Raw genomic sequence first — 10,042 nt, forward strand, 5'->3', positions numbered from 1 at the left:
CAAATGAAAGAAAATTACCTAAGGTTTCAATATAAAGAAATATTATTTTGATTAGTTAATATTTGAAAAAGTTATGGCAGTTTTAAGTACAAAAAACATCGTTATAAAAGGTGATTTTTATCGCAAATATTACATTTTTTTTATAATTTCGACAGCCATTTGCACATAGAAGATAAGGTGTCGGGACAAATTTTTTTTTTTCATTTTATAGTACATAAAAAAAGCTTTAATTTGATATATGTTTAAAGGACGCAGTATTTCCGGAACATTTTCAAAAGTTCAGTTGAAAAAGTTCTATTTTTTATACAATGTTTCAAAGTTTGAACCCCCCCTATATAAGGGGAAATTGTCTAATTTTAATAAAAAGTATGTCAAATGGAAGATGTACTTATAATGTATTTAGAAAAAAAAAAATTGTGCTGATACATGCATTTTTCGAAAAGTTATAGCATTTTTAAGTTGAAAATTAAAAATTGAAAATCGAAAATTTTAACACAAAAATAGTGTTTTTTTAACTACGGCAACCGTTTACATGCAGAAGATAAAGTGTCGGGACAAATTTTTTTTTTTCATTTTATAGTACATAAAATAAGCTTTAATTTGATATATGTTTAAAGGACGCAGTATTTCCGGAACATTTTCAAAAATTAAGTTGAAAAAGTTAGTTTTTGTAAAAAAGTTGCAATTTTAAATCCCCCCCCATGAGCAGGTTAAGTGTTAAATTTTCAAAAAAATTATATCAAATGAAAGGAAAATATCTAAGGTTTTAGTTTAAAAAAAAATTATGTTGATTTGTTGATTTTTGAAAAAGTTATGGAAGTTTTAAGAAAAAAAATTGAAAAAATATCGAAAATTAGCGATTTTTAAATTTGTAATTTTTTGGGGGATTTCCCCCGTTTTGCGGGGAACGAGGGAAAATTTTTAAATTTTTAAGGGTAATGTCTTCAACTAGATACAATTTGTGATCTTTTGACGTATTGTTAAAAGAAATCGGTCCAGTGAGAGCTGAGAAAANNNNAAAAAAATAAACACATCATGGTAAAATTAATACCTTCTCAGCTTCGCATCGAAGCTAAAAAAAAAAAAAAATAAAAAAATAAACACATCATGGTAAAATTAATACCTTCTCAGCTTCGCATCGAAGCTAAAAAAAAAAAAAAATAAAAAAATAAACACATCATGGTAAAATTAATACCTTCTCAGCTTCGCATCGAAGCTAATATTATATTATACATGGCCTTTCTCTTTTTTTACCATTTGTTTTTTTTTTTATCAAAACCTAGTAGTTCCGTCAACAAGTACTATCTTGCTTGGCGCGACACGAAACCTTACATTTTTATAAAAATTACATAAATCATAAAAACTTATAAACAAAATTAACAAATCTCTATATTTATAATTTTATTTATTTAATTGAAAATAATACAACATTTTAATTTTAATTTTGCGNTGAAAATAATACAACATTTTAATTTTAATTTTGCGTATATCGATTCAAGTGCATTAGTGCAAAAATATAAAATTATAGTCATAATTTTTTTATTGTAAAAAAAAAAAACGCTAGCCAAGTCATGTCAGAATGTAAATTCCAGTTTATATTAAGAAAATATAAATTATAAAATATAAGTATATGATATAAACCATGTACAAAAACAGAGCAATTACTCAGGTATATGAAAAAACAAAGGCGTAGATGAAAAATATATCAAAAATTGAAATAGTATTTACAAACTATTACCAAAAAATTTATTTTGAAGCATGTATAGCATAAAACTATTTGGTATACTCACAATTAAAATCTTTAGAATTCACAAAACAAATAAATATAAGGAGTTTAAAAAAATTATACCAAAAACATATACAATCACAATAATAATAAGGCATAATAAAAACAAGCGCATCGAATTAAAAAAAAATTTTTTTTCCCTTATTTCACCCTCTAGTAATTGTATAAATTTTAGTTTTTTAAATAAAAAAATATTTAAACCAGCTTAGAAATACGAATATGATCCAATTAAGAAAATAACTGGCCAATAGCAACTTTTGAAATATTATTTTAAATATATTAGCACTTTTAAAGTGGAACGGAAAGTATATTACAGTTCATAAATGTCTAAGGATATAAATAAACAGACCTGCTCTACACTTTCATTCTTTATAGTGTAAATTACTTCCAAAATACTCGTTCAAAAGTTGTTAGCAAATAATCCATTTCTTAATTAAATCATTTTTTTATGTTTAAGCTATGAAATACAATAAATTTATACTATTTAATATAAGTTTCAATTAAAAAAAGAAAGTAATAAAATATAAAGGGAGGAAGGAGTATGAAAAAATAATCTATGAAATTTCTTAAACGTAGAATACTATTAACATTACTAGCATTCTGTGTATCATTTTAATTTAACATTGTTGATTAAAAGAAAACATTCTCTGTTTTCAATATTTAGTTATTTTGTACTTAGAAATATATTTAATATATAATATAAAATAGAAATATTTTTTAATAAATTAACAAATTTTTTGTTTATAATTTTGGCTTTTGTATATTTTTTTAGGTTTTCATAAAAACAATCGTATCTCTATGAATAAACTAAACTTTTGGAGAGTGAGGTGGAAGATGTGGTATTGATACTCCCCCTCAAATTCAAACTTATGAAATAGATTGATTGTAGCCCTCAAAGACAACATTTTCAAGCTACACCATAGAGTGCACATTTTAGTTATATATTTTAGCTTCGATGCGAAGCTGAGAAGGTATTAATTTTACTATGATGTGTTTTTTTATTTTTTTTTTTTTTTTTTTATTTTTTTTTTTGTGTCTGTGAACGCTCAATCTCAGCTCTCGCTGGACCGATTTTGATGAACAATATGTCAAAAGATCACAAATCGTATCTAGTCGAAGACATTACCCTCAAAAATTGAAAAAAATTCCCTCGTTCCCCGTAAACGGGGGAAATCCCCCAAAAAATTACAAATTTAAAAATCGCTAATTTTCGATATTTTTTCAATTTTTTTTACTTAAAATTGCCATAACTTTTTTAAAAATGACCGAATCAATATAATTTTTTTTTTTATAGATACCTTAGATAATTACCTATCATTTTATATATTTTTGTGAACATTTGACCCTTTAACAGCCCAAAGGATGGGGTTTCAAAATGGTAACTTTTTTACAAAAAATTAACTTTTTCAACTTAACTTTTGAAAATGTTCCGGAAAGACTGACAATTTTATATATACCTTAAATTAAAGCTAATGTAATATACTTTAATTTGAAAAAAAAAAATTTGACCTCTGGACTTGTCTTCATGGTGAAAATGACTACCGTATGCAAAAATATGCTATTTTTGTGAAAAAATTCTTGATATTATATTTTACATTTTTTAACATTATGTTGCTATAACTTTTTAAAAAATGCATGAATCAACTTTATTCTTTAATGATAAATACTTTATATATACTTCTTTCATTCGACATACTTTTTTTTAAAATCGGACCATTTCCCTTTATACAGGGGGGGTGCAAACCTTTTAAAATGCGTATAGAAAGTAGAACTTTTTCAACTTAACTTTTGAAAATGTTCCGGAAAGACTGACACTTTTATATATATCTTAAATTAAAGCTTATGTAATATACTTTAATTTGAAAAAAAAAAATTTGACCTCTGGACTTGTCTTCGTGGTGAAAACGGACATCAAAGTTAAAGAAAAACGTACGATTTCCGTGAAAAAAATCTCGATTTTATATGTTATATTATTTAATTTATATTTTATATAACTTTTGGAAAAATGTATGGATCTATATTATTATTTTTTTATAATAAATATTGATATACCCCTTTCATCTGGCACGCTTTTTTTGTAAATCGGATCATACCCCTTTAACAAGGGGGGTCAAAACTTTAAACATGCGTATTGTTACTACGATATTTTCAATTTAATTTTTGAAAGTATTCCGGAAATACTGACACTTTTAAATATATCTTAAATTAAAGCTTATGTAATATACTTTAATGTGAAAAAAAAAAATTTGACCTCTGGATTTGTCTTCATGGTAAAAATGACTACCGTATGCAAAAATATGCTATTTTTGTGTTAAAATTCTGGGTTTTGTATTTTATTTTATTTTAAAATACCTGACAAGGGGAGTACAGATTTTCATAAATATTATATAAATTAAAATTGATATAGTATAGATAGTTAAACTTATTTAAATATGTTTGTTTCTTTTAAGTCGAGAAAAATAACTTTGAAATTTGAACTAGCTTAAATAGCCAATTTTTCAACCGCCGGAAGCAACGTACGGTTGCCGAGTTGGTAAAATTTATGTTTTACACGCTTGGGGTACGAGGTTCCAACCCGCATATGGCAATGAATTTTTTGCATTTTTTCTTAATTCTTTTTAAGTTAGTATAAATTTTAACTCGTTTGATTTTTATCACATTTAGATTCAATAACTTCAATAAAGATCAAGGATCCCATCACTTTAGTCGCCCCTTGCAAGAAGAAATTTCTTATTCGTATTAAAATTATTTTACTATATTTTAAGTTTTCGCTTCGATGCAAAGCCGAGAAGATATTTTTTTGTGACTATCATTTATTTTCTCTGCTCTAACTTGACCTACTTTTTTCAACAATACGTCAAATTACTACAATTCGTATCTAGTTGAAGATATTACTCTCAAAAATTGAAAAAAAAATTCTAATTTATCAATTAAACAGTTAGTTATTACATCGTCTCCATAAAGACAATTAAAATCATTAATTTCTAATGTTTTCAAAATATTTATTAACGAATGAAGTTTGATATGATAGGTTTCAACTACAAAATTAAATCATTTTACTTTGTAATTTAATAATTTTTTTACTCTATTTGTGTGTGCTACTACTAGACTATAATATTACAATTTTTTTTTGTAACATGTTGCTATATAAATCATTTCTAAAAAAAATGATTGTTTTTTCTCCTGAATTAACAATTGATTTTTACAAATATAATCAAATTTTATAATACACTCAATTGAGTAAATCTTTTTAACAACTTTGTTTTGATTGGTACATTTAGTTAAAGTAAATCATTAAAATTAATTAAGTTCTCAATATTTCAATTATAGAATCTTTTCAACAAACAACAAAAGTTCCTAGGAAATTATTACTATTACTTCTATTTAAGTTATCTATTACCATAAAAATGCAAAAAAATATTGAGCTTTTCTGATAAATTTACAATAAATAGTAATTATAAAACTTTCTGACTGCATATTGATCTTAACGATACAATTTTTTTAATTGTCATAAAATTTTCTATTTAATTATGTCAATGTCAAACTTACCAATTGAGCTAAAAGTTATGGTAAAATAAATTTTTTTTTTTTATTATAAACATTTACAACAATCAACTTTAAACGATTAACAAAATAGGTTAAATATGTCATTTTCCTTATTTTTAACTTATTAATAATCAAATTAATATTAAATATTATATCAAATCAGTATTAATTTAAAACAATTTTTTTTGTTCTTAATTATTTTTTTTTATATGTAAAAACTATTTTTTAATAATATTAAAACTTAGAAGTTATAGAAAAAGTCTAATTGCACATTTTAAAACATCGCGAAAAGTTGATTTAGAATAGTATATTTTTGTTTCTGATGGAAGTTCCTTGTAGTCCAGTGTATAAAACTTATAACTTTGTTAATTGTTATAACTTTATCAAAAATGACCAAATCAGTATATTTTTTTTTATTTAGATGCATGTCTTTATCTATCATTTGGTTTTTTTTATAAATCTAACCCTTTACCTGCCCACAAGAGGGATTCAAAATATTAACTTTTTTTTTTTTAGTTAAAGTAAATCATTAAAATTAATTCAGTTCTGGATATTTCAATAGTAGAATCTTTTTAAATATCAAAAATTACTTAGAAATGATTACTATGATTTCTATTTAAGTGTTCTATTACGATAAAAATGCAAAAAATAATGAGTTTTTCTGATAAATTTACAATAAATAATAATTATAAAACTTTCTGACTGCATATTAATCTTAAAAATAACATTGTTTTAATTCTCATAAAATTTTCTATTTAATGATTCATTCTAGTCAACGAAGGAGTAATTTTGCAGAATAGCAGAAAAAATTCCCAACAAACTTTTTTTTTTTTTGTTTTAATTAGGCAATTGGTGGATTATTCCAAAAGCAACATCAACTCTTATTTCTTTAATTATATCATGATTAGTAGTTCTTTGATTTTAAAATATAATATATGAATATATACTAATTATAATTATTAAATTTAGTATGAAATTGATATTTAATATTGTAATTTAAACGGAGAAATTATAAAAATAATAAAGAAGTTATATTTTGCTTTACTTTTACGTGTATAAAAATTTAAAGGGCTTGATACAATAATTTTCAATAAAAACTGTTTGTTACTATAAAAAAATGCACTGGACTACAAGGAACTTTCATCAGAAGCAAAAATATACTTTTCTAAATCAAATTTTCGCGTTGTTTTCAAATCTGCAAGTAGACTATTTCTATCACTTCTAATTTTTTATATTATTACTAATTATATATATAAAATAATAATTAAAAGAAAAAAAAATTTGTTTTCAAATTATTACTGATTTGATTTTTAATATGTTAAAAATAATCAGTCCAAATTTTCAATTTTAACCTATTTTTTTGGTTCTTTAAAGTTGATGAAAAATTTTTGATAAAGATTTATGAAAGTTTATAGTAAAATAAATTGAATATATTACCATAACTTTTAGCTCAATTACAAGTTTAAAATTGACATCTAGGCCTGTCAACAAAGGAAAAATTGCGGAAAAAATTTTGTTTTTTTAAAAGTTGAATTAAAATATGTATAATGACATACTAATAGTCCTCAAGATTGGAATTGAGCTTTTTTTTTAAATCCTCGCAAAAGTTCAAAAATATGAGCTTTCTTAATTTTCTCAAAAAAAAATATTTAACTTACAAAAAAAAGTTTCGCACAAAAGTTGTTTAAAAGACAATTATAAATAAAAATATAATCTTATATTTTTTCATTTAAACAAATATTTTTCGAGTTACATTACATTTAATATGAGTAATAAAATTTATATTCCATTTTTTTCATTTTACGGTTACTTTTTATCATGTTATACTTACATTAGACACAATGTTATAAATGCATATGTGTGTATGTGTGAGTTTATTTATTTATTGTATCATTAAAGTGTAGTGTATATTGAGATACAACCGATAGAGTAGGTAATTGATTTGACGCTATATTATTTAAACCCAACTAAACGCTAAATTGTACATTCCGAAACAACAATCATATTATGTCAATTGCCACCGGAATTTCTGGTAATATTTTTCTTTTTCTTTGCCTTAATCCCAACTACTTGGGGTCGGCCACCCTTATCCTAAGCTTCCACTTGACACGATCTCCCACATCTTCTACGCTCACATCAGCTGTCCTCAAATCGCATTCAATAGCATCCCTCCATCTCTTTTTTGGTCTTCCTCTATCTCTTCTTCCTTCAACATTCATTTCTATAACTGTTCTTACAGCTTTCGATTCTTCTTTCCTCATACCATGACTAAACAATCTAAGTCTATTTTCTGTCATCTTATCCACGATTGACGCAACACCTATACTTCCTCTTATATGCTCGTTCCTTATCCTATCTTCTCTAGTCACTCCACTCATCCAACTAAGCATTCTCATCTCTGCTACACTTATTCTCTGCTCTACTTTCTTATCAACCGCCCAACACTATGAACCATACATCATAGCTGGCCTCACAATTTCATACTAAATTTAAAAACTATAATTAGTATTTATTCATATATTATATTTTAAAATCAAAGAACTACTAATCAGGATATAATTAAAGAAATAAGAGTTCATGTTGCTTTTAAAATATTTCACCAATTTCTCTAAAGGAAACACTATCTACAGATTTGCATCGAAGCGTTTCTTATGATAGTGATTTTAATCACTGTCAGATATCATCTATACATGTCCCATCTATGCCTCGTCCACACTGTGCCTCGACCCCACTGTGCTACCGTTTTTATTTATGAGTGTTTAAAATTTTTGTGGTTATTTGTATAACCAAGAAATGTTTGATATTGATATACTTAATACGATTGCCAGAATTTCTAAATGGGTTGTAGTATAATATAGAAATTTACAAAATCCAATATTTTAACGTTTTGTTTTGTTCTTTAAATTTTTTTTTAGATATGAATATTGCTGTTATAATCCGGTTTAAATTAACATTTATTTTTCGTTCCAAAAAACATTTTCAAGTTTTCATAAATAATATTCATATTCCCACAACAACCAAAACTAAATATCTTGGTCTAGTGTTTGATAAGATATTTAAAGTATTTATAAAACTTACATGAACTATTTTTCTTTGAATTATTGTCAATAATAGAAATGTTAACAATAATACATGAGTTATAATTATTATGAAAATACAATAATTATAAAAAAAAACCAGTACAGGGGGGTCGTAGCACAGTGGTGACGTGGCATAGTTGTATCAAGTATAAACAATAAAAAACGATTCGATGCAAATCTTTAGATAGTGTTTAATTTTAAAAAATTGGTGGATTATTCCAAAAGCTACATGATCTGCTAGTTCCTTATTAATATCCTGATTAAGATGAAGTATGTCGAACGAAAAAGGGATTATTAAAAAATATTATTTCTCATAAAAAAATTATGTTGATCAATACACTTTTCAAGTTATAGCATTATAAAGTTAAAAATGTAAAAAATAAAATTGAGAATTTTCACACAATAATAGCATTTGATAGCCAATTTCACCCTGAAGACAAATGAAAGTCAGAAATTTTTATTTTCCATAATAAAGTATATTACATTAGCCTTAATTTAAGATATATATAAAAGTGTCAGTATTTCCGGAACACTTTCAAAAGTTAAGTTGAAAAAGTTAAATTTTTGCGAAAAAGTTGTCATTTTGAATCCCCACCTGTAGGCAGGTAAAATATCAGATTTATAAAAAAATATACCAAATGATAGGAAAAGACATCATGCATCTACAAAAAAAGAATTATATTGATCTACACATCTTTCAAAAAGTTATAGCATTATAAAGTTAAAAATATAAAAAAAATTTTTTTTACAAAAATCGTGTTTTTTTTATTAACTTTGATGTCTGTTTTTACTATGAAGATAAAATAAAGTCCGAAATTTTTATTTTCCATTATAAAGTATATTACATAAGCTATAATTTAAGATATATATGAAAGTGTCAGTATTTCCGGAATACTATCAAAAATTAAGTTGAAAAAGTACTACTTTCTATATGCATTTTTATATTTTGAACTCCCCCTGTATTAAGGGAAATGGTCCAATTTAAAAAAAAAAGTATGTAAGATGTATATAAATACTACTACTCATGAAAAAATTTTATTGATCCATACATTTTTCAAGAAGTTATATCATAATAAAGGTGAAATTGGAAAATACAAAATCTTAATCAAAGAAAACCCTAATTATGAATCCATCAAAGCTAATAATAAACTTGAAGTTACAACAGCAAATATGATAAATACTGGACTTGGATTTACAAATAATATATTGCTAGCCAACGCCAACAAAATGATTGTCGAAAACCCAAGTGTAACACACGATGTAGTTGCAGCAAACACTGACAAAGAGATTAAAGTTAAGGATGCTATTGAAGTATTCAATCTTCAGATAAATACAAACAATCCATCAAATTTAGTAGCTGATATTGAAATCGATAACAAGGCAATTGAAACAAAACTTGCTTTGATATTGATATGAAATCTCCTATTAAAATGGATATTATATCGATAGTTGTTAGAAGCGTGCGTAAACTTGACTACTTTGTTGAACAAATTGCACCTAAAGGCACTAAAGTATTTAGAAAACGTATTAATAAGCAGAAATTCGCAGTGGCGACTAAAAAATCTTCTACCATAAATAAAGAAAACTATTTGCATGTTGGATGTTTGAAATATACTACAACAAATGAAGA

This window comes from Daktulosphaira vitifoliae, unplaced genomic scaffold (assembly GCF_025091365.1).
Source record: "Daktulosphaira vitifoliae isolate Bord-2020 unplaced genomic scaffold, ASM2509136v1 Scaffold_1, whole genome shotgun sequence".
Taxonomy (NCBI): Eukaryota; Metazoa; Arthropoda; class Insecta; order Hemiptera; family Phylloxeridae; genus Daktulosphaira; species Daktulosphaira vitifoliae.